The sequence below is a fragment of the Lutra lutra genome, chromosome 14 (assembly GCF_902655055.1).
Source record: "Lutra lutra chromosome 14, mLutLut1.2, whole genome shotgun sequence".
Classification (NCBI taxonomy): Eukaryota; Metazoa; Chordata; class Mammalia; order Carnivora; family Mustelidae; genus Lutra; species Lutra lutra.
The window spans coordinates 40,442,831-40,465,951 of NC_062291.1; the positions used below are offsets into that span (position 1 = coordinate 40,442,831).

The window sequence follows — 23,121 nt, forward strand, 5'->3', positions numbered from 1 at the left end:
CACACCCCGACCTGGCCGGACCCAGGACAGCCTTAAGCACTGGGTCTCCACTTCTGAATGCCCTCCTCCCATAGGGTGGCAGCCCGGCCCCCAGAGAGGGTGCCAAGGTCAGCATCAGGCTAGGGAAAGGGGCAAGGGCCAAGCATTTGCTTCCCTTTGTAAGCAGAAGCTCCACAAGGTATGGAACCTTCCCTGTGAACCCTTCCTTCTGTCCAGGCCACTTTGACCCTTGAGACAGAGGTGGGTCCTTGGCCCTCTCCATGCCCCTGCCCAAAGGCACAATGAGTAGCAGGCAGACCTGGTGGGCCTGCTCCTGCTGGGGAACAGGGGGCATCACTGCCTGGTCAGTTCACCCTCCTTACCCGGCACCCCCACCCCACTGTGCGCCAGGCTCCCACAGCACCCCCCCGCTCCGCCACCCCCAGGAACTAAACCTCCCCACCATCAGGCCTGTCAGGGGCTTGATAATCCTCTCAGAGCTTTGCATGGAGTTGTACCTTCTCCAGGAAACACGTTTGATGACCCGGATAAGCTGTTTGGCCTCAGGTTCCAGGGTCTTCCACGGGAGATTTCTTCCCAGGTTGTGGCTTCCTGATTGCTCCCTCCTCTCTCCCGGGAGTGCAGGAGTACTCCCCGCAGTGCCCTCAGGCTTCTGCCCAGAGGGAACCCACCCTCTGGCCAGGCCGGACCTGGGGTGGCTTCCCAGGATGCCTCCCCGGTCTCAGCTACCTCTTACGTGCAGCCTTCCCGGCCTCCACGCAGGTGCCCCGAGCTTGAGATTCCTCTGGGCCGCTTGAGCTGCCTCTCCAATAAGATGGGGGCACCCCGCCCCCAGGCCTGTTGTAACAGGAGTGAGGGAGTGGGGGTCGGCCGTCCTGCTGAGGGCCTTCCGTGCGTGTGTGCTCACTAATGTCTCGCCTGGGACCCTCTCCCAGCTCGCTGTGAAGCAGTTAGAGCCCTCAGCGCTGCCTTGCATTTGTGTAGGAATATTGGATTTCTTCAAGTTCATGGCTGTAGTGCGTTCGAATTTTTATGATCCACATCCAAATGGGCCAAAAAGCACGTACTCTGATACGTTTTGGTTGCATGAACGAACAAATGACCAGTGGGCTCTGGGTGGGGCACGGTGCGGAATGTGGAAAAACGGAACAAGGTCCCTGCCCTCTGGGAGCCGGAAGTCCCCGAACGAAGAGGTGGGCCGGATGGGGCTGGGTGTGTGGGGCCACGGGTGCACCTAGCAGCAGAGTGAGGGTAAGCCGGTTGCGTGTTGTAGGTGTTGGAGAAGTGGAAGATGCAACATTTGAAAATGTTCTGCAGGTTTGGGATCTGGGTACAGATGCGGTGAACCCGTGCATGGGGACATGCCTGTGGGGGGCATTTACAAGTGGAGTGACTTGGATGAATGTATATGACGGTGTTCTCGTGGTTTTGTGGAGGTTTGTGAACATAGGGGTTGTTGCGAGTGTGTGTGTGTGTGTGTGTGTGTGTGAGTTTACATATTCCCATCCCTTTGGGGCATGCAGGTGCCCACATCGACCCTCTCTCCGTGCTGGGCAACATAAGGGAGGCCCAAGGCCAGGCTGTGTGCGGCCGGCCCCTCCTCTCACCAGTTTTGTGACCTCAGGCAAGTTACTGAAGCTCTGTGATTCCTCAGCCTCCACATCTGTCTAGAAACAGGGATAATAGTAGCGACCTTGAGATGGCCTGTGAGGACCCACCAAGTCCATGTGCCTGGGCACAAAGGAGGTCCTCCATAAATACCAGGTGTTCTCATCGTGCTAGGGTGGGAGGGATGGTCCCCGACTAGCCTAGGGGCCCATGACTGAGCAAGTGACCCCAGATGAAGGCAGTCACTGTGTCCGGCCCTGTCCCGCCCCCTCCTCAGTGTAGGCATGCCCTTGGCCCACTCAAACTGGAAGATGGACGTGGAGCTCTGAGAAGGGTCTCGCCCCAAGGTCTGGACCTTTCTAGGGATATCCTTCCCCCTGAGAGATGGCCAAGGGCCTTTAGCCCAGTGGCCTTCTCGGTGCATCCCTCCAGGGACTAAGGGAGGGCCTGGGAAGGCTTGCTGGAGCTGACCCCAGAAGGCCTGTCCCATCCTCAGGAAGATGACTCTGGACCCTCCCAGCCCTCAGGAAAGGGTGTTCCATGGCTTCCCAGGGAAGTCAGCCCTGACCCTCCACAGCTTCCTCTCTGCCCGTCTCGGGGCGGCAGAGGAACTCTCAGAGCTTCATACAGAGAGAGCCCTTCGGACTGTCCGTCTATCAGAGCACGAAGAGTCGGGAGACTGCCGCACTCCACCTTTCACGAGAAGTCCCTTGCCTCTCGGGGCCCCTACTTTCCCCATCTGAACAATGGGGCTGTTAATTCCTGTCCTACTTAGCTCTAGGATTGACTCAGGGCAGGCCGCGTCTCTGTGCCTTCACAGCCCTGCCCCTTGGCCACAGCTGCCGGGGCGGGGAGCAGCTCCCACACGAACCGGCCCTGGCCTTTTCCTGCCCAGCCTCGGTGTCCTGTTGCCAGTTCCATGGGCTCGCTGGGGCTACCCCTCCCTTTGGAGGGGTGGTGTGGGGAGGGGAAGCGCCTTGGCCTAGTGGCCTTACCTTACATTTCCCACCCAGGGCCGTGACTTCAGGGTGCTCTGTAAACAGAAGTCAGGGTTTATGGGCTGCCCCCATCCTTGAGGTTTCAAGTTGGACCAGAGTCTCTTCAGAGTCTAGAAATGTACCATGGGGTACTTTCTCTCCCCTGGTGGGGAGCTGCTGTCATTACCAACACTGAGCAGACTGGGAGACTGGGGGGCAGTGTGGGGCCGTTTCAGGAGAGCACTGAGGCTCTCCCTCTGGCCTTCCCCCTGCAGAGCAGGCGACTTCGTTGCCCACCGGTGCCAGCAACTGCGAAGCTGCGGGGTCCAGGCTTGGTGATGGGCTCCTGACCAGAGACAGGACAAGACAGTGACCCCAAAAGATAGCCACGTGCTGGACATGCCACACATCCAGTGTGGACGCCTGAGCCTGCACACATGTGCCCACAGCCCTTCACATGGACACAGGCACACACGTACTCCCCACCGCTGGGGTGTTCCTCTCCATCGAGACAACTTGACGGCAGTTTCAATTCTTGTTTTAGCCAACTTTGTTTTTAATGTTGAACAACTCTCACTTGTTTGTATGTACTTCAGCAGCATAGTCCCTGGGGGAGAAGCAGTCTGTTTTCTTAAGCGGAATCCTGGAAGTCCAATTAGGGAATGATTGTTCCACTTCTAAGGTTTTTCCAACGGCTGCCTGGCATGCCCTGCTGAGCCCCTAATTAGGCAGCCGGGGCACCCCCGGTTCAGGGCCCAGCGCAGCTGGGGCTGGCCTTTGGAAGGCCAGGCGAGGGCAAGTTCAGGACCCGAACCCAGGCCGCGGAGGGCCTGTGAGGGACAGGGCACAGACCTCTCCTCCAGGTAAGGAGGGCTGAGCTGACTGCTGACCGTCCCACCGCCTGGACTGCCTTTTGGAGCAGCACACAGGGCATGACAGCAGAATCTGGGCTCTCTGGGTTAAGGGAAGCCGGACCAGTTAGGTCAGGGTGGCCTTCCAGCCCACGCTCAAACTGTTTGGAAGGCGGCCAAATGCCTTCCTCACCCCCACTGCTGGGAGTTCACCCGTGATAGGGTCCAGCCTGCCATCCTGTCCGCTGAGCTAATTTGAGCGAGGTCTGTGGGCTGCCCAAGTCCTGCCTCGCAGTCGGCGTGACATCCAGTCTCATGGAGCTCTAGAGAGGAGGATCCACTTGGGAGGGGGAAGGCTCCCTGGGGAGGCCAGGTGGTGCTGTGTACGGTGGGTAGTTGAGAAAGGGCCAGGGGGTGTGCGGGGGCAGGCAGTGCCAGGAGAGCTGGCAGAGATCAGGGCAGGGGCCTGTAGGCTTTGGGAAGCAAATACCTTCACACCGAGATTCACACCGAAGACGGGATTTTTAATATGTTGTCCAGGGGTCTGCGTGCCCTTTTGCTGGGGAAGGAGGGCATGTGGTTGAAAAACACACATGCCTTGTAGCCAAGTGCAGCCTGCAGCCTAGAGGCCTGTCTGAGCGGCAACAGCTGGTGCCTGCTTGCTCCCCGTGGGCCTTTGCCCCCAGCCTGGGCTGGCTCAGTCCTGTGGTGCCACAGAGTGCCTGTGGCCATCTGGGGAGGCACGGCCTCTCCCCCGGCCCAGGCCTGTTCCCTACAGCCTCTGGGAGGTTCAGGTTTCTGCCTGCCAGGTGGGCAGCTCCCCCTGTTCCCTGCAGCTGTGGCTCAGCTCCCAATACTGCCGTGCTCTTGCCATCTGAGCCCCCCAGGTGCCATGTGCCACTCTGTTTCCAGGCAGCAGGTAGGTGGCCTTGGGCAGGGGCGAGGGGAAGAAGGCAGGCAGATCCCAGATGGGACAGGGACGGTACTCTAGCCTGGACAGGCAGGTAGGGTCTGGCCTGCCACCTGGCACCGGCGTTGTCCCACCACCCTAGGAGCAGGGGGAGAGTAGGTCTAGTAATGCGGGTGTGTGTGCGCGCACCCACATGCATGTGTGTGTAGAGGGGATTCCTTACTACGTCTCTTTCCGTGTCTCTATGTTTCAGCAGTGGGGGCTGTCTGGGCATCCCTGTATCTGAGTATCTGCCCATCTCTCTCCCAAGCTGGGCCACTCCCCAGGCTTCCCTGCTCACCTGCCTGTGTCTTCGCGGGTCTCCACTTACACCTGCCGTGTCTCTCGCTGTCTCTGCATCTCTGTGTCCCTGCCTGTCTCTGTCTCAGTTCAGAGCCAATGAGGGTTCCTTTGCCATCAGAGCCACCTCCCCCAACATCGGGTTGCTCTGCTTAATTTCATTTTCCTGGGGCTCCAACTCACAGAAATAAACCCTCCCTTCCCACCCCTGCACTTTTTTGATTTAACAAGCCTGCTGGAAAACAATAGTGATTTCCGCATCGATCATAAACAGAAGTGATTACCATACAATTACAGCCTGAACCATCAGCCTCCATGCAATCACTGCGCAGCATTGTAAATCGGAAGACAATTGCCTGCAGAATTACCCCCAAATTGGTTTAAGTGGCAACAAAAGAGTGTTGGCATTTTGGCATTGTGGGGAGGGATGGGGGGAATGCTGGTAGTCCTGGCTGCAGAGGGTCCCCACTGGGGAGCTCTTGGGGTGGCTTCCTTGCCTTCCAAGCAGGTGGCTTGCTAGGGAGAGCTGCCTGCCACCTTCCCCCACCCCCTTCTTTCTCCTGCAAGTATTGCTTCTTGCCTATCTTGGCACAATTTCTTATAAACTCATTTATACTAATGTGTGAGTGGCTAAGCATACCATCAACTGGGACAACAGAGAAGGATGAATCTGGGGAGAGGGTGTGTCCCAGGGGGCTTCCTCAGCTAATCCCTGCTAGGCACCCCTCCCCACTCCCATCTCCTGTATGGCTCTTCCAGGTCCCCTCATCTCTGGACTCTTCTGGTCTGGCTCCCACCTCGCAGCCTTCCCTTCTCCTCTCCCAGCCTAGAGGAGATCTCCCACCCAGAACCTCCTGTATTCCATCCAGGGGAGAATGTTCCCTCCTACAGCTGTGTCCCCTGCATCGTTCCCAGATGCCCAGGCCGGCCCACTCCCAGGATCCTGCTGGCAACCGGCACAGAGGGTTTCAGGAGAGGTCCCCATGGTGGGCCTCTGTTCCCCGGGGCCTGCCCCTTTCCAGCCTCAGGCTTTAGGAGAAGTCCACTGCCAGCTGGACATTCCTCGAGCATCTGAAGACCCAGCTCTGAGTTGGGCTGTTTCTGCAGCCACCTCCCCTCCTGGGGAGCTGATTTCTCTGGAGGGCGAGGCTGCTCTCAAGTGATTGGGAAAGCCTCCCCAGCGACGCACCTAGATTTTATCAGGCGTGTCCAGATCCAGCGCGTGCGTGCATTCGCCTGTCCCATCCGATCGCACCAAGGGCTTTGCGCATGCCTATGACTTTATTCTTGTTTTTGATAAAGAAAGGAGACTCCGAGGGTGACACAGCCTGTGCCGGAGCCAGTCAGTAAGAAACGGGGTCTTCTGGCCCCTGTGAGACTGCTCATTCCTAAGGGCTGTCTCTCCAGCCTTGCCAGCCCTGCACACAGGCTAGGGGGCTCCCTGGTCTCTGACCTGCCCTGAGACCTCAGGCAGGACCGGTCGTTGGAACAGGTACCCAGTGAGAGAGTGCTTGTGGGGCGCTGTGTCCTATCCCCAGGTTTGTGAGCACCCCTCGTCGCCCCTGCAGCCCCGTAAGGGGACTCAGCTCCCCCAGGACCCTCGGGTTCCTGGTGCCAGAAGCTGGTGTGAACGCACTGCCACCAGCCCTGCAGCCTGTGCTCACTAGCATCCTGTAGAGCAACGTCCCTGAGCTTTCTCGCTGGTCCTAGAGCCACAGAGGCTCCATTTCTGGGTGCTCTGGTCACTCTGCAAAAGCCTCCGGGTGGAGCCCCATCTAGACTCGGTATGTTTAGAACCACAAGTTGTGTTGGCTGTTCCAGCTCTACCCTGTGCTAGGTGGGGCGGGAGGTGGGGTTGCCAGGGGCCACTCTGGCTTGGGCAAGCTGGACAGGGACTCTGGGGCGCCCCTCTGCCTGGCACCCACCTCCTCGGCTCTGGCATTGAGAGGAGACCGGTCCAGAGAGAAGCTGGTGGGCGTGGCATCCGTGCACATGGTGGTCAAGGGAGAGGCTGCCGCCAGCAGGACATCCTTGAGCGTCCAAAGACCCAACTCCTAAGTCGGTGGGAAGCATCCAGTGGGAAGACAGGGGGTTCGAGATTGCAAAGACCTAGACTCGAGTTCTGTGCCTGCCCCTTGGTGATCTGTCTTTAGCTCTAAGGCTACTTTTTGTTTCAAATGGGAGCATGCCCACCCTGTCAGGCCACAAGACAAGAGAGGTGACGGTGTTACCCGTGCCGGGTCTTTGGGTCATAGCAGCCGTTGTCCTTGGCACCAGAATCCAGCCCTCTCTTTGAGAAGGGAGGGGGTCTAGCCTTCAGGGAGCATTGGTCACAGCTTTGCACTGGCCATGGTAAAGCTGTCCAGTGTACCCCTCACTTCAACCCTGGAAAGGGAGCGGCCACTGGATTTGCGATGTCCGGCTCTGGAACTGGAGCCCTGTGCAGCCGTGTACACTGGCATTTATGCTGCAGAAAGAGTGAGATGCAGTTAAGAACCCGGCTCCTCACAGCTCAGGTGTACCTCCTCACAGGTGGGCTGTGGCTCCAGGCTGGAGGGCGCGGATGCAGGCCACGTCCGTCCCCGAAGAGGTCACGTCAGACGGTGCTGTATTAGGTCGGTGCCCCATTTCACAGGTGTGAGGTCGAGGACTAGATCAGTGACACGTCACTCTCGGGGTCCCAGTCCGAGGAGAGGGAGCTTGGGGCTTCGACCTGGGCCCACAGCTCCATCCACACGCTGAGCTCCCCTCTGGCCAGCTCGAAGACTTGCCCTTTCACAAGCTCTGCGTGGGCTCCGCAGTGGCAAGGCCTGTGTCCGCTGGTACCTCCTCGTGCAACCTGAGTCCTGCAGCAGGGTGGGCACGTGGGACGGTGTCTGCTGAGGGGATGGTGGAAGGCGCGACCCAGTGAGCACCGCCTGCTAGGACTTGGGTGCACACGTCACTCCCCTCCTGCAGGAGGAGGCACAGAGCCAGCTGCTGGGGAGTGATGGATGGCCCCTTTCCAGAGATAAATGTGGCAGTCAAGGTAATCGGATTGTGTGTGATGGTCTAATTTGTAGGCGAGGGTAGGAAGCGCCCAGCCGTGCCTTGCCCCAGCCGCCCATATTAGTTTAATCAAATGCCCAGTATCTAAATGACTGGGCCCCAGTGATGGATGATCTGAGCTTTGTTAAATGCTGTTGCCCTGTCCAACCAAACTTGCCAAGGCCCTGCCAGGCTCCTGGGCTCTTTAATTTGTTTTTTTCTTGCTTGGTTATCTCTGCATGGGGCAGAAAGGGGGGGCGGGCTGGGGGTCTTCTGTCTGTCTTAAGTGCCTGGTTTTCTTGGAAAGGAGGAGGCCAGAGCTGAGGGGGAGTGAGATGGAGTCCCCTTCCGTCTGCCCTGAGAAGCCCTCCTAGCTCACTGCAGACCATCTTGGGGAGCCCTCCTCCCCAGAGCCCTTGAACCTGGGTGTCACAATGCGCTGTGTGTCTTCTGTCTCTTCCAGACTCTCCCACCACCCTGGGCTTTACCTATTTCATTCTCTTAATGGGGTATTTGGGGTTAGCAGAGGTTCTTTGCTTTAATGTCAGAAAATTTATCAACTTTCCCTATGGTTAGCATTCGCGGTCTTCTTTGAGAATCTTTGTCAATCCCAAGGTCATGGAGATATTCTCCTGTAGCATCTTCTAGGCAATGTATTGTTTTGCTTTTTTTTTTTTTTTTTTTTTTTTTTCCCTTTTGGTCTGTGGTGTGAGGTCAGGGCCAAGTTTCCAACCTGGCCATGGTGTGCTCTGAGTGTGTCCTGTGTGGTCCCCAGGCCAGGCTGGATCCTTGGAGAGACAAGAGGTAGAAAAGGCTCCGTCCTGTTCTCCAGGAGTGACAGTCTCTTTGAGCTGAACCATATGTTCTTAGAAAGAAGGTTGAGAACAGCGTGTATAAGATGCCACCCTTCGTGTCAAGGGTGGGGTCTGCCCACATGTACCATGGCCGGGGCCGGCTTTTACGTTCATGTTGTTACCCATGTGGGGGTCATTGTTCTAGGTACCGAGGCCGTGGCAGTGAACGCAGCGTGTGGAAACCCCTGCCGAGGAAGAGCTTTCGCTCTGGCTCAGGGAGTGGGGCATCAGATAATAAACACGATCAAAAGCAGAAGGGAGTCAGTGCTAGGGAGAAGGATCACTCGGGGGAGGGAGACGGGAGGCAGGACAGGTGGTACAGTATGCACGCTGGAAAGGGCAGGGACGCCCTCCCCGAATACAGACAACTGGGTGGGGGGATGAACCACGTGGATATCCAGGGTGAGAATCTTCCAGCCAGACATTGCCAAGGCCATGGTGTATGTCAGCGACAGAACAGCTCTGGGAGGAAACCCCAGAACCTCTAGCATGATTCCCCTGGTTGAGGCAACAAGCCTGGGGTGGGAGGAGACCATGTTTTCCTGTATGTGTCCTTTATCGACTTCTGTCCCTAAGTCACGTGCATGCGTGACTTCTTCAAAATTACACTGAAAAGTTAAAGAAGGGAGGACGGCGAAGTAGAGCCAGCTGGAGTCACCAGTGGTAGTAGAAGAATGAGGGGTTTGGAGGCTAGCAGATCTGGGCCTCCATCTCTCTTCGGGTCTCCGTCTGAAATGTTAGCTTTAAGAGAATGCTTTCGTGTATTATGTAAGTAAGCGGTAATGGCATCAATGAAAGATAAATAGTCCCCTTCTGCCAGTTCTTTTGGCTGGTCGCCCTTGGGCAAGTTCCTTAACCTCTCTGAGTGCCAATTCCCTCCTAGAAATGGGAGTCGCGATCCTGACATCATAGGACTGTTAGGAAAACAAACAGACCAAAGGGATGTGTCGAATTTCTGCCCGGCTTACAGTCGACCTTCACGAGGGCATGTGCCCGCATGGCCTGGCCTTCTTCGGGGCAGAGGCAGGGAGTAGATCCCCTGTCCTCAGAGCCTCTGAGTGCTGGAGATCCCAGGAAGGTCCAGGCTCTGGGTTCTAGCTCTCAGAGAGGCAGCTGGAATTGCTCTGGACTCCCGGGCCAATGGCCGTCCAGACCCTGGGGCCCTGTTAGGGGGTCAGGTGTGTGACCAGCAGGCCCTCGAGAGCCTCCCTGGGATCCAGCTGGTCCAGCTGGTGCCTGCTGGGCTAGGACCAGCCGGTCATCTGGCTCCGACGCCCCTCCCTGCCCCGGTGTTTCCTTCTCTCTGGGTGCTGTGTTCATTTTTCATGGCTTCCATCAGAGGCAGAAGGCAGAGAACTGTTTCCTGCAGGGACAGAGCAGGCGCTGGAGTGGGGAGGAGGGAGGCAGAGCTGCGTGGTGATTAAACACTGCAGAGACCGAAATTAATGACGGCCCCTCCCCCAGCTGCTCAGGAAGAGAGACAGGAACGGAACGCAGCCCAGGCTGCGTCAGTCCCCCCCCACCCCAACCCTGGGGCCTCCTCCTGAGAGCCACGGCCACGCTGAGCCCAGCAGGACCTAACCCTGTCCTTCCAGCCACTCTGTGAGGCAGACCACAAGGCAGAGAGGGCTTAGGGCCACCCAGCCAACGCACTGGCAAGTTGTGGGGAGATAGGAGTAGTTGCCTCCCAGAATGCAGGCTTGTGTGAGACAGTGTGTGCGAAGGGCTCAGAACAGGGCCTGGCCCCAGCCTGGTTCTCCACGCACAGGAGACCCCGCCAGGGTTGCCCCATTACACCTTGGGAGCAGGTAGGTGAGATCGATCTGCTGATGTGCGGGTGAAGAAAGAGGTCCATAAATCTGCCAGAGTCTTGCCCAAGACCACAGAGCACAGAGCGAGTAGACAAAATGGGGACTCACACACTTTGGACGCCCTACCCAGTGTTCTTCCATCTATACTGAGGCCAGGGAGGGAGTCCAGGGTCAAACCTCCAGGGCCTTGAACATAACAATTGAGGAGTCTGCAGACCATGTGCCAAGCACACAGTTCCCCTTGGCCTGAGAGCCTGTGTGGATTCTGAACCCGGCAAGGGAAAGGGAAGAATTATTCCTTCTTTCTCTGTTCATGGAGCAAAGGGCCACTGGGCTAGACCAGTGGTTCTCCAAGTGGGGTTCTTGGACTAGTGGCATCAGCATCACCTGGGAACTGGCTAGAAATGCAAATTCTTGGGCTCCATCCCACCACCCGCTGAATCTGACACCCCACTGGGGATGAGGCCTTCCAGATGATTCTGATGCACAGGCAAAAATTTCCTATCCTGGAGACCCAGGTGGTTCAGTCCTGCCCTGGCACCTCAGCACCCAGGACACCAAGTCACCCAGACATCCCCCAGGTGTGTTACTCTCTGAGAAACAGGTGCAGCCAGGAAGCACTATATGTAAATGGAATTCTCATAAATGATCATTTTCATTGCAACAAGGCAGCTGGATATTTAAAGAAACCTCACAGAGAATCATTTCATCTCATAAAGGAGCTTCTGCAAAGAGAAAACTCCTCTCCCGTTTCCTGCCCAACCCCCTCCCCAGTGTTCTATAAATTCAGTCTCTAAGTCATGTTTTCTTCGGGTTCGTGTCCACCTCTCCATAACCAAAACAGGTAGGCAATGTGACAGAGTCACCAAGAGGCACCAGGGACCCCAGCAGTCTCGGGCAGCCCAGCTGGGCCAGTCCTGTGTTTTCAGGCAGCAGCCAGGCTACCCACAGCCAACCCCTGTGAGGCACCTGGAGAGGTGGTGACAGCCAGTCATGGGCGGCTTCCAGGCTTCCCTCAAACATCCACATACGCTGGGTTTCACAGAAAAGGAGTGGTGATCAGTCAGGAAGCCAGGACAGAAACGCGAGATGTGTGGGTGATGGGCTGCTGTTGTTGGATACACGGATAAGAAAAAAAAAGAAAAAGAAACAAACAGTGCAACACGGGTTTTAGATAGAGAACCGACTGGACGGTTGTCATCTCCCACAGTGTGGGGCCAGGTCACCTGTCCCTGAGCTAAAACACCTGCCCGATTGGCAGAGCGACTGCCGCTGGAACAAGACCGCTGCGTCAACCTCTGAGCCACCTGCCTGGTGGCTCAAGCCTTTAGCACAGCGTGGCCTCCCCTTCAGGAGCCCAGGCGGAGCCCAGGCTGGGGAGGGTGGAGGTGTGGCCCGCCTCTCTTGTACTGTGCACCTGAGGTTCTTACAGGACGATGAGGTCCCTCGGGCGGGGGAAGCAGAGGAGGGTTGGGGGTGGTCAGCAGGTTGGTCCTGAACTCGCTCTTTCTCAAAGAGCAATGAGTGACCTAAAAGCCTGTTCTGAGGAGTCAAGTGCATGGATCACCAGGCAAAGTGCCACCCGCCCCAGATCTCTCTCTTGTCCTTGTCACCGTGGCACACACACACCCTCAGTCACTCTAGGGCTGGGAAGGTTTCCCGGTGGTTCCTTAATAGAAACAAAGGTACCCTGGGATCAGCGCCTCCCCAAGGCCTGCTCCCGGGACCCCAGGATGGTCTGCTGTGGCTTTGGGAGCCCAGGCTGGGGTGAAAGGGGACCTTCTTCTGAGGGTTCTGGCGTTTATTGCTGGCTCCCACTCCCATGAGGATCGAGAGTGGCTGTGGGAACCGGAACTAACAATGGAGGTGCACAGCCAGGCCTCTCAACTCTCAGACTCACAGCTTCCTTGCCTTCCTTTGAGGTGGACAAGCATGGTGTTTAGACTCGGCTTCTGGTTGAGCCTAGAAGGGGCCTGCTTTCACTCGACCTCTCCCTAGATCCGGAGGGAACAGGAGGAGCTAGACCAGTGGCCAAGCACTGAGCTGGGAAGCCTTGGGCAAGTCAGCTCCTCAGGGAAGAAACCGATTCCTGCCCCGCCTCCCCCCGCCCCCACCCCTCCAATTCCCTTAGAGTACGCCCTGGGCAGTGGTATTTAGGCCCCAGGAGAAATTCTATGTAACAGGATAAAAACAGGCTCTCCAGGTAGCCCCTGCTGGAATGAGGGACATGCGGGTTCTGTGGCTCCCAAGGGCAGGCTCTGTGCCTGTGGGGCCCAGGTCTGGTCTTGCAGACCTCCTGGGGGTATCATACCAGGGTCAGCAGTGTGGGGAGAGCACCCTTGCTATCCTAGGCCTCTGGGCTCCCCTCTGCCTTGTGGGGGTGCTGCCTTGGAGCAAAAAGGAGCCGTGGAGACTCTTGACTCCCTGGACCCTCCTCCCAACGGCTATTCTGGTCAGACCTCAGGGAGTCAAAGGATCTCTCCTTTCGGAAGCCGTGTTCTCCCAGAATATGGTGGGCAGATGCACAGAGGGCACCTGGCTTCGGTCAGTTGTGGGGACGGCTCAGGGCCCTTCTCCCCTTCCCAGTATGGAAGGGGAGCTCTGCTCACCCTTACTCTACTACCAGCCAGTGTCCCTGGGGTAAGAGGAGGAAGTCCCACCTCTGTCCCAGCCTTTCACGAGCTCGGTGTGCCCTGAGCCAGAATCCCTACCCTCTCTGTGCCCGCCCTTCATCTCTAAGATGGGGGCTGTGACTGCCCCACTCCTGAGTAGTTTATAATGGTCCGGCGGCAGAGTGCCAGGACATGGGACAGGGTGTGGGCTCCCTGCCAGCTGGTCTCAGCGAGCAGCACTTTGGTCTGAACCTCTGCCTGGCAGGACCCAGGGGGCATCTCTCAGGAAAAGGGAGCATTCTCTTTCCAATGCAAAGAGCCCCTTGAGCTCGCTTTGGGATGTCTTTACAATTAAATGGGTTATCCTGGAAGGCTCCAGATGGTGGTGTGAGGTAGGCAGGGAATTTTCCAGGCTGGGATTTTCCTAAAGCCCACAGACAGGCTCAACCTGTCTGGCATCTCCCCCCGGGTCTGAAGATCCCGTCCTGCAGGATAAAGGATGGCCGAACCGGTTTGGGAATCATCCCTGCCAGCTCCGGCTCCGGAGTTCAGTTCCCAGGGTGAGTTCACATGCCCTGAGACTCCGAGCTCCTGCCAACCCGGGCAGCCCTTGGGGAGAAGGGGTGGGAGCATGGAATGAGTGTTCTGGGAGGAAGGGCACAGCCCAGAGGCCCTCTCTGGCCAGCCAAGGCCCTGGAGGGACGGGATGCAGAGCACAAGGACATAGGTAGGGCCAGGCAGGACAGGCCGTGAGCCTCCATGCACGTCTGCGGCCAGCCGGACCTCCAGCCTGCTCAGTTCTCTCTGCTCTCGGGGCCCGAGCGTGCGCGCAGGCACACATGGAGAAGGGCAGGGTCACTGGCAGCCAGAGGGCTGGCAGCCGATTCCTCCTTGTTTTGACTTTCTTGGCTACGGTGCAATGAGAGGTGACAGCAGGGAGCAGAGTGCGGGAATGATCTAGCGCACTGTCCTCCGTGTGCTGCTGCTGCCGTTGGTACAAAGTACAGCTGTTCTGCAGGACAGTAATATTTCCCCCCACGGAAAACATCTCTTGTTTTATGATCCAGGGGTCAGCTGTCAGGGCCACAAAGTCCAGCCTACAGCCCCCCAGGAGCAATATTTTCAGGAATTGGAGGGAAGTCCTAGCCTCAGCAGCCCCAGCAGCTCCCTCCCCCGGCCCTCCTGACCCCCAGGCTCCCAGACCTCTGCACACCTGCTCGCTGCTCTGCACTCCTGGCTTTATTAAATGGGGTAACCGGGCAAGGTGAGATCTCAGGAGCCCTTTCCATCTGTCACCCGGGGAGGGGAGGAGGATGGACGTGTCCAGACCAGACAAGAGGATAGGCAGCTCTTCCCACAATCCCGCAGCACCTGCAGGATTGAGAAGGCCAGAGGCTAGCCTCAACCCTGAGAGCCGTGACCCCATTAGGAGACCAGCGCTGATTCCCAGAGCCACAGACTTCAGAGAGCGCAACGCCCCCCGCCCCACCCCGCTCATGCATGGCCCAGAGGCAGAAGGAAGTTGCCTGTGGTCACCCAGGAAGTTGGTGGCAGACCAGGGACAAGAAACCGGGATGAATCATAGGACGGGAGGTGGGCAGAAGGCACGCCTTGCCTGTTCTTAGATCTGTGACATCACAGATTCGGGGGGGGGCGGGTGTTGAGAGGGAAGCTGTGCTGGCCCAGCAGCGGGGTCACGGTCCTGTGGTGTGATTGGGGTTGAACCACCTCCTTGTGGGCCGCCGTTGCTGCTTCGTAAAACATGGACAACCTTGTCTTGGGCCAGCCCCCGCTAGGGTTTGTGAGGCTCAGCAAAGCAAAGGGTACCAGCCAGGTGAGAAGAGTCAAGGGCTGTCTCTGCACCTTCATGATCCCATCAGGTCCTCCCTGTCTGTGCCAGGGTGAAATCACCCCATTTCACAGACCTGCACTTGGGGCCCCCGGCTGGCCTCTTGGGTCCATGGTCACATTCAGGCCGACTCCCAGTCTCCTGAGACCCAGCAGCTGCTGGCCCTGGCTCTGCCCCTTTGTGGTCAAGTGCATCCTGTGCTGTTTTCTGGGAGGAGATAACCCAAGAGAACTGGCAGGGAGGGGCCCCTCTTTCCATTTCCGGGGGACCGGCAATGGTGGGCCCACCAAGGAGGACAGGCGGAGGAACAATCCCATGGACAGCTCTGTTCTCAGAGCTGGGGTCATGGGTCAGAGCAGGAATCCTGACCTTGGCTCCTGTCCCTCGTCCCACCTCCTGGTAGACACACAGAGGGATGGGGACTGAGGAGGGGCCAAGGGCCCACCCACGCCTCCCAGCTGACCCACCCCTTGTTTGGGGCCAGAAGAGAGGCTCTTTGTCAGCTGCTCTGTTGGCCCAGTTGGAGAGGAGGGCCGCAGAGTCCAAGCCTGCTCCCCGGCACTCCTGAGGAAGGAGTCTGCCCAGATTGGCCACCTGCCCAGCGTGGCCGAAGAGCTGGGTCAGAAGTGAGCAACTTCTGGGCCTCAGATCTGTGGGGGCCTGCCATCTGCCTGATTCACAGAGTCTGGCAGGGACAGTAGAGGGCGTGGGCATGGCTGGGAGCTAGGAAGCAGAGCAACGCCACCTGCCCAGAGAGCACGCAGCATGAAGGAAGTGATGCAGGGCTGGGCCCGAGGTGCAGATGCATTTTTGCAATCCTCTTGGAGATGAGTGAAAGGAATTGTATTCTGTTTGAGCAGCAGCATGTGGAGGGGGAGACGGAGAAGCCTCCCAACCCTAGAAGGAGCATGTGCTCTGCAACCAAACCAGGACAGTTTCTTTGTATAGAGTCTTTGGATGCCAGAAATGGTACTACCGTGTTATGTGCATAGGCTGGTTTAATCTTGACACCTTAGGAGGTTGGTAATGTTTAGTCTCCCCATTTTACCAAAGGGAAGACCAGAGGACAGAGAGGTTAAGTAACTTACCCCAGGTCACACAGCTGCCAAGGGGCTCAGCTGAAATTTGAACCCAAGCTGACTGGCTCCACCGTATGTGCTCAGCCCCTCTGCCTTCTGGAAGCAGGAGGTAGTCAGCATTTTCCAGCTTCTGAATTTCCAGCTGAGACTCTGGCAAGACTTGACATTTCTTCCGTGTGGTTTAAAGCCTGGGTCCTTCTTTCATCTCAGGACGCCTCACACCAGGCCTGTGAGTAGAGGTTCCTCTTATTGTCTTCACACTTTACAGATGACACGGAGAGACCAGGCCACACCTGAGTCATGTCAACCCCTGTGGCTGCTCCGGCTTCGCCCTCCCCTCCAGGCCCCTCACTGCTCTTTTTCTCTGCATGGCTTTGGAGCATGGATCCTGGGCCCCAGGTGCAGACAGGAGTCCCCACTGGCTGAGTTTCCATGGTCTCTGACTCCTGAGCTTCCCAGGCAGCAGTCCCAGGGTCCCATCCTATGGTTGGGAGATGAAAGATGAAGGTCAGAGACTGGGAGGGCGTGGCCTGGGTCTGGAGATGGGAGGAGGAAGAGCAGCAGCATCTCCAGGGAGCCGTGGGTCTGGGAAGGCCCTTGGCCTTCCCCTGTGGGGTGGACACCGTCAACATCAAGAGCAGTATCACACCGTGAGCAGGGAAAACCCAGGGCTGCAGCTAGCCTGCCAAGGTGTGGGAGCTGATGTGTTTCCTTTAATCTGCTTACCTTTCCTTCCCTGTTTTAGCACAGCCTACCAGCGGGTAGGTCACAAAACAGGTGTCTGTTGACTCAGATAGAGATGTTTTTGGATGACAGCACCCATCTTTGAACACATCACGATAGAATTCCATGCAGGGCTGATGCTGCTGAGGCCAGGCCCCTGCCCTCGAGGAATGGGGAGAGGGGTGGAGGGCTGCCAGCAGATTTAAAAGCCACAGAGAGCCTGTCACATGTGGGCCCCGATTGTGTGGCTCTTGGATGCAGCAAGTGGGTCTGTCCAGCCCTCCCATTTCCCTGTAGTACGTTCTCCAGCGGTGATTCGTTTCAGCCCGTCACTTGCATCGGTGTGTCGCCGATGTCAAGGGTCATGTTGGGTGCTAGGGCTGCAAAAGCAAACCCCTTGGATCCCGTCCTGGCCCATAGTGCTTGTGCTCGCGTGGGACAATGGTGCACCTTTCCCCTGGGGTAGCCCGGCTCTCTGACTCATTTCTGTGTCCATTGAGCACCTACCATCTACCAGGCCGTGTGCAGCCTTTGGGGACACAGATTAGAAAAGAGGTGATCAGAATACATCTGTGGAAAAATTCCTCTGGCCGCCTTGCAGAATGTGGGTTGGCGGGAGGCAGTTTCGGAGACAGAGATAAATGAGGGGCCAGGCTTGTCATAATTCAGAGAAGGGACAAGGCTGCAGAAGGTGATTGGAACAGGCAGGAAGCAAAGGGGACACGCTGCAGAGGTGATCAGGCTGCAGTGGCCCTGCGTGGGGCAGGGGAGGGGGCATCTTCAGGAGGGGGCTTGGGTGCTCCTGGAGCTTCGGGTGGATGAGGGACCAGGAGGAGCTCAGACATGGCCGGGGGAGAGGGGCGGGGGCTGCATGGAGGCCGGCACTTCCTCCTAGCTCCCCGCTGGGAAGTGGGGCACGCTCCCACTACCACTTTTGAGGGTCCTGCGTCCATTTAGGGAGCCGAGAGCACAGAGATGTGTGGGAACGGGTCCTTCCTCCCTCTCACTGAGCCGTGGACTCTACCTGCATGCTCCCAAGGGTTCTTCGTGCCTCGCCCTGCCAGGCTCTTTCCTCCCCTGCTTCCGAACAGAGCACACCTGTGTCCTGCCCCATCCCTGGGTCTCAGAAGCCCCTCCTTTCTCCCTCCTTCCCTTTCTTCCTCTCTCTCTCTCTCTCCCTCTCTCGCTCTCTCATACACACACACACACACTCACAGAGTTTCTCTGTTCTCCAGCAGCCTTTTAGCCGCTAAGATGCTCTTTGATACTTAACACGCCTTTGTTTCATTTCTCATGTAGCTTCCCCAGGCTGCAGTGCATTTGGTAATTCCACGTCCACGTCTCTGTGCACTCCCCCTCACACCCCCCCAGGCCGCTCCTGTCCCTTCCCTATCCCCAGACCTTCCCCAGAATGAGCAGACCAGGCTTCTTGCTGTCTGAACATCCCCTGCTCGCCTCCCTAAAGAACAAATGCCTTGTTTCCTGTGGCCACTTGACTGCCTCTGGTTCCTGGCTCTTTTTCAAGCTGGAGTCCAGCCTGGCAAGGGGCAACCTTTCTCTTGTGCCTGGGTGAGCTTTTTCACCCCTTTGATGCTCTAGCTCCCAGACCCCCAGCCTCTGCCTCTCCTCCACCCCCACCGGCACATTGTCTGCTGGCAGCTAGCCGTGCCGGAGAGAGTACAGCTCCACCCTCCCTACCTGGAACCAGGCGATTCCCAAATCCTGCCATGTGCAGCCTCTTGCCCCCACCCCCGCCATCCCCATGGTAAGACTGGCCCGTCCCACTAGGCCATCTGGTCAGCCTATCCTGGGGGTCCCCTCTGCCAGGAGCTGTGGGTACAGAGAAAAGTGCAGGGCCTGTCCCTGTCCCCAGGTAAGACACATCTGGGACAAGCCAGGATTAAGACACTCTAGGACGCCACTCCAGACCTGCCCTCGCTTTGACATCTGGTTTCTTTGGCTTGTCCATAGAGCATACTGTGGCGGCTGTGGCTGTGGGGGGAGTGGCCAGGAAGATCTTGGGGAGCAAATGTCTGGAGCTCTCCCTCCCTGCCCTCCTTCAGACAGGCATCCTGTGTCCTCCCGATGCTCAGACCTAGAGCTTATTTCCACTTTTCTTCCAGAAGAGTTCTTGCTGCCTGAGCCACTGAATCTGCTGGCACAGGGGTCCCTAGACTCGTCTACTGTATCTCATTCATAGAAGATGCCCCCCCCCATGGTCATACTCACCACTGCTTTATGTACCACGAGGAAGGAAGTCATGCCACGAATCACACCACGACGTGGCATCAACAGTAAGACACGCACTGTTGGCAAATGACCCTAGTGGCTGAAATCCTAGGTGAGGCGGGTCTGGAGTGGGAATCCTCGTGTCCCAGTGGCTTCCTGGGTAAGCTGCAGAGACAAGTGCGGGCAGTGGTCAACCGTCATGTCTTCTCCCAGCCGGGCTCCACTGACCCTCGAGGCTGCTGCTTCCCCTATAACGTGGCCATCCGGAACTTGGCTGCCAGACACCAGGGCCCAAGACAGGGCCAGGTGAGGTGCCCCGGGGTGGGTCTTGGGGTGTTCGAGATCCCGAGGAACCCCTCATTGAAGATGGTGGCTATTGGGCCGGGAGGCCCATGGCAGATCCTAGGGAAGCCAGAATACCTCCTTTCCGGGGCTGAAGGTCCCTCTCCACTGACTGAAGCAAAGGCAGAACTGCATCTAGAGGGGGAATTGATTTTTGCCTTCCATGTCTCCGGCAAAGGGGCACGTGATAGGGGCCACTCGGCGGATCCCATAGCCAATGGGGCAGGCAGGCCTAGTCATCTGCTCTGGGGTCTGGGACTTAGGGACACCCCACACCCAGCCCAGCCCCTGGACACTTCTGCAGCTGCGTGCCTCCCCAGGTCGTTGGTCTCTGTCGTACGGTCCCACGTGGCCAGCGACATCAAAGCTGCATCCTGATGGTCGCTCCTCTTCTGACTGAGGTCAGTAATACTAATCTTCACCGTAGCAAACACATGGTATGGCCCCCTACAAGTGTGGCCCCCGCACTGCGTGATGGTAACTCAGCTCATGCTTGCGACTACTCTCTGAGGTGGGGAGTAGAATCACCACCATCCCATTTTAGAGATGAGAAAACCGAGGCCCAGTAAGGGTAGGCAACTTGTTCAAGGTGCCACACGGGTGGTGGAGACTGAGCTGGGATTGGGTCTCTTGGACAGGTTCCAAAGCCGGTACCTCCCCAATTCTCCCAGGGCTATGTGATGGGTGTGGGATTGACAGGCTGCTTTTCGGGGGCTACTGTAGGATACAGGGTTCCTTCGTTCCTCTGCCCACCCTCCCTCCCTTTCTGGCTTCTGCTTGGATACCTTTGCAGTTGGCTAACAACACTAATTTATAGCTCCCATTCACTCCCTGAGACAGGCAGTTTCTGTTAAGCCCATTTCACAGAGGGGGAAACTGGGTCTCCAAGCCTGTGTGAAATCTCAACAGCCAGAGAGTGGCAGGACAGGACCCAAGCCCCATCACCTGTGGGACTACAGAGCCAGAGCACTTAGCCCCTGCTCCTTGGGTCCTCCCTACCATTGTCTCCTCCCCTACCCTCTCCTGGAGCGGCTTAGGCCCTGGTGCCCGTTGGGACTGCCTTGACCCCTCCTGGAGTGGGCCGGGCTGGCTTCCTCCTGTTCACAAGGTGCTTTCCTGCTTGGGGGAAGAGGGAGCATTCGCAGACCCTCACCTGCGTCCGGAGAGCACACGCGGTGCTTTCCCAGCTCTCTGCGCGTACTACACCAGACCCTGTTCTCAACACCTTGTAGGTGTTAGTGTCATTCCAGGGGCCCAGCAGTCCTATGGAGAGGGCATTAGCATTATGCCTATTATCAGATAAAGAAACTGAGACTCAGAGAGCATGCGTAATTCACCCACGGTCACGTCACTCTCGTTACTGGAACCCAGACTGCCAGGGTGAGTGGTACCCCCAGAACCCAACCCAGGGCTGGCCGCGGTGGCTGTCCAAGCAGCAAGAGGGCCAATCCTTCCCCTGCCTTAGCCCCTTAAGATGGCTGGTATCTCTTCCTGAAGCTCTGCCCAGTTCGGGCAGCCTCATGCACACCACACAGTGCCTTCCCATCCCTCCCACCTCATCTGGGGACTCTGCATGTCTGACATCCCTCCTGAGCCCCAGAGCCTGTGCTCGGCTGTCCCCTCTCCTTTCCCACCGCAGAAAGGGCACAGAGCAGAGACCCATGGGACCCCCATGGACATTCAGGCAGGACAGGCCCCATCTGAGCACACATGCTCCACTCCGCCCAGATGCAGGCACGATGCGGTGTGCACGCAGACGCCCACCCGGCTGGCCTGTCTGTCTGTCCTTGTGTGACCCCCTGCCTGCCTCTGTTAGTCCTCCTGGGTCTCAGACAGCGCCGACTCCCTGTTGGGCCACAGACTGGCTCTCACCTGCTGTCATCACCCAGCCTTTGTGTCAGAGCAGCTTGTGGGGGTCTGCGGCACGAGAGAGCGTGCCGTGTGTCCGTGCCGTCACCCCCATGCGTCGTCAGCGTGGCCTCTGTGCTAGCTGGCTGCTTGGGCCGAGGAGGGGAGGGTGCTGCCTTCCTCGCCCTCTGCCCTCCTCCTCTGTGGCTGTCCTGGCATCTGTGTTATGTCGTGACTGGCTTATACACATGTCCCATCTGCTCCCCGTGTCCCAGGCTCTTTGCAGCCAGGCCCCGCAATGCCACCAACTTCCTTTCATTCCCTTTATGGAAAACCCCTCCACCAGTGATAGGCAGATGAGGGCTGTCCTTGACCAAGCAGGGGGGTGGCCTGTGACATTGGAGGAAAGCTCCCACCCGGCGTGGTGGCCCCCAGGAGGAGCGCGGGCTGGGAGGGGCGTCCGCGGGCAGCGGGCGACACCATCTGTGGCCGTCCTTTGTGCTGGCAGCCGAGCAGTCCCTCCATCGCCGCGATCCGGCAGGCCTCGTGCTTGGCGTGCAAATGAGTTTCCAGATGCCCAGTACCATGCCCTCCCCCCCCCCCCCCCCCGCCAAGAAGCGGTAACTAGGGGCTTGGGAGAAGAATGGAGCAATCTGGAAATTCATTTCTGTTTGTTCCAACCTCTCTGAATAGGCTGCCTCCCCCTCCAGCTGCGGCAGATTGTGCTGGATGCAGATGTGTGCTGGATGCAGATTGTGCTGGATGCAGATTGTGCTGGATGCAGATGTGTGCTGGATGCAGATTGTGCTAGATGCAGATGTGTGCTGGATGCAGATGTGTGCTGGATGCAGATGTGCTGGATGCAGATGTGTGCTGGATGCAGATGTGTGCTGGATGCAGATTGTGCTGGATGCAGATTGTGCTAGATGCAGATGTGTGCTGGATGCAGATGTGTGCTGGATGCAGATGTGCTGGATGCAGATGTGTGCTGGATGCAGATGTGTGCTGGATGCAGATGTGTGCTGGATGCAGATGTGCTGGATGCAGATGTGTGCTGGATGCAGATGTGTGCTGGATGCAGATTGTGCTGGATGCAGATGTGTGCTGGATGCAGATGTGTGCTGGATGCAGATTGTGCTGGATGCAGATGTGTGCTGGATGCAGATGTGCTGGATGCAGATGTGCTGGACGCCTGCTTTAGGGGCGCTTTGCCACGGTTCTGGGCAGACACCCGCCAGGGTAGGGGTCTCTCTGGCACCCTCCTCCCTGGACAGGTGGTGGCAAGATGAGCCTGACAGAGAAGGGCAGGACACATCTTTTAAGATGTAGCTCACCCATTGGCACCCCCTCCCAGAGCAAGAGCAGGTGCTCTCCCGGCCAGAGGCACAGGCTGGTGTTCAACCCCGGCTGGCCTCCTTGACTGGGGGTCTTTGGGCAGCACACAAGCAGAGCAGACGAACCCAGCAACCCTACAGGACCCGTCCCCACCCTGACCCCGTTCCCCGGGAGAACCGCTGCCCATCCCTTGCGCAGCAACCCCTGTGCTTCCCCGGGAACAGGTACGCCACCGTCGTGGGCAGCTGCCAGTGGGACCGTGTGCACAGGGCTCTCCTGCTGGTCCGAACAGTGGGCTCTTGGCTCCTGCCCACCGGGTGAGAGGCAGGAAGGAACCCACTGCTCCCCACGACTGGCAGAGCTGCTGTGGGCCTGGGCAGGGGCAGACAGGACCACAGAGGGTCCCAGCCCTGCCTCTCGGGTCTGTGGGCCAATGGGGCACTCGGTCCGGGATCTGGGCAGTTGGTCGTGATAGCCCTGGGCAGCCACTACAGGGCTCTGTGGGGCAAGGCCTCTTCCCCAGCACTCGCTGAATGTGGTGATGGGGGGAGGTTCGGACGAGGCCAGAGGGCTTCCTTGCTGAGTCGGTGGGGCTGGAGCCCATGGCCACTCGGGTTTTGCCTTCTGAAGGGTTTCATCTGCTCTGCCACATTTTGGTCCCGGCTTGGGCTTCACCACTGGGGCGATGGGGCAGGGGTGCCCCTTCTGTGTCTGTCCCTCTAGCCGT

At 58.0% G+C, this 23,121-nt stretch overlaps 1 protein-coding gene and 1 long non-coding RNA gene across 9 annotated transcripts in view; one reads left to right on the top strand and one right to left on the bottom strand.

Moving 5' to 3' along the window:
- Positions 1 to 23,121, top strand: part of ZMIZ1 (zinc finger MIZ-type containing 1) — a 233,075-nt gene that overhangs the window by 173,064 nt on the left and 36,890 nt on the right. Inside the window, exons 1-2 of one of the 8 annotated variants that reach the window (XM_047701401.1) lie at positions 12,655 to 12,659; positions 16,676 to 16,678. The exons of the other annotated variants lie outside the window; for them this stretch is intronic. The gene's annotated coding sequence lies outside the window, so the exon portion shown is untranslated. Of the gene's footprint in view, positions 1 to 12,654; positions 12,660 to 16,675; positions 16,679 to 23,121 lie in introns of those variants that run through there. 8 annotated transcript variants of the gene reach the window in all.
- Positions 15,921 to 16,617, bottom strand: LOC125084277 (uncharacterized). Its single transcript, XR_007122582.1, has 3 exons — positions 16,567 to 16,617; positions 16,270 to 16,398; positions 15,921 to 16,144 (listed from the first exon to the last, which is right to left on the bottom strand). It is a non-coding gene; the product is annotated as an uncharacterized LOC125084277 (long non-coding RNA).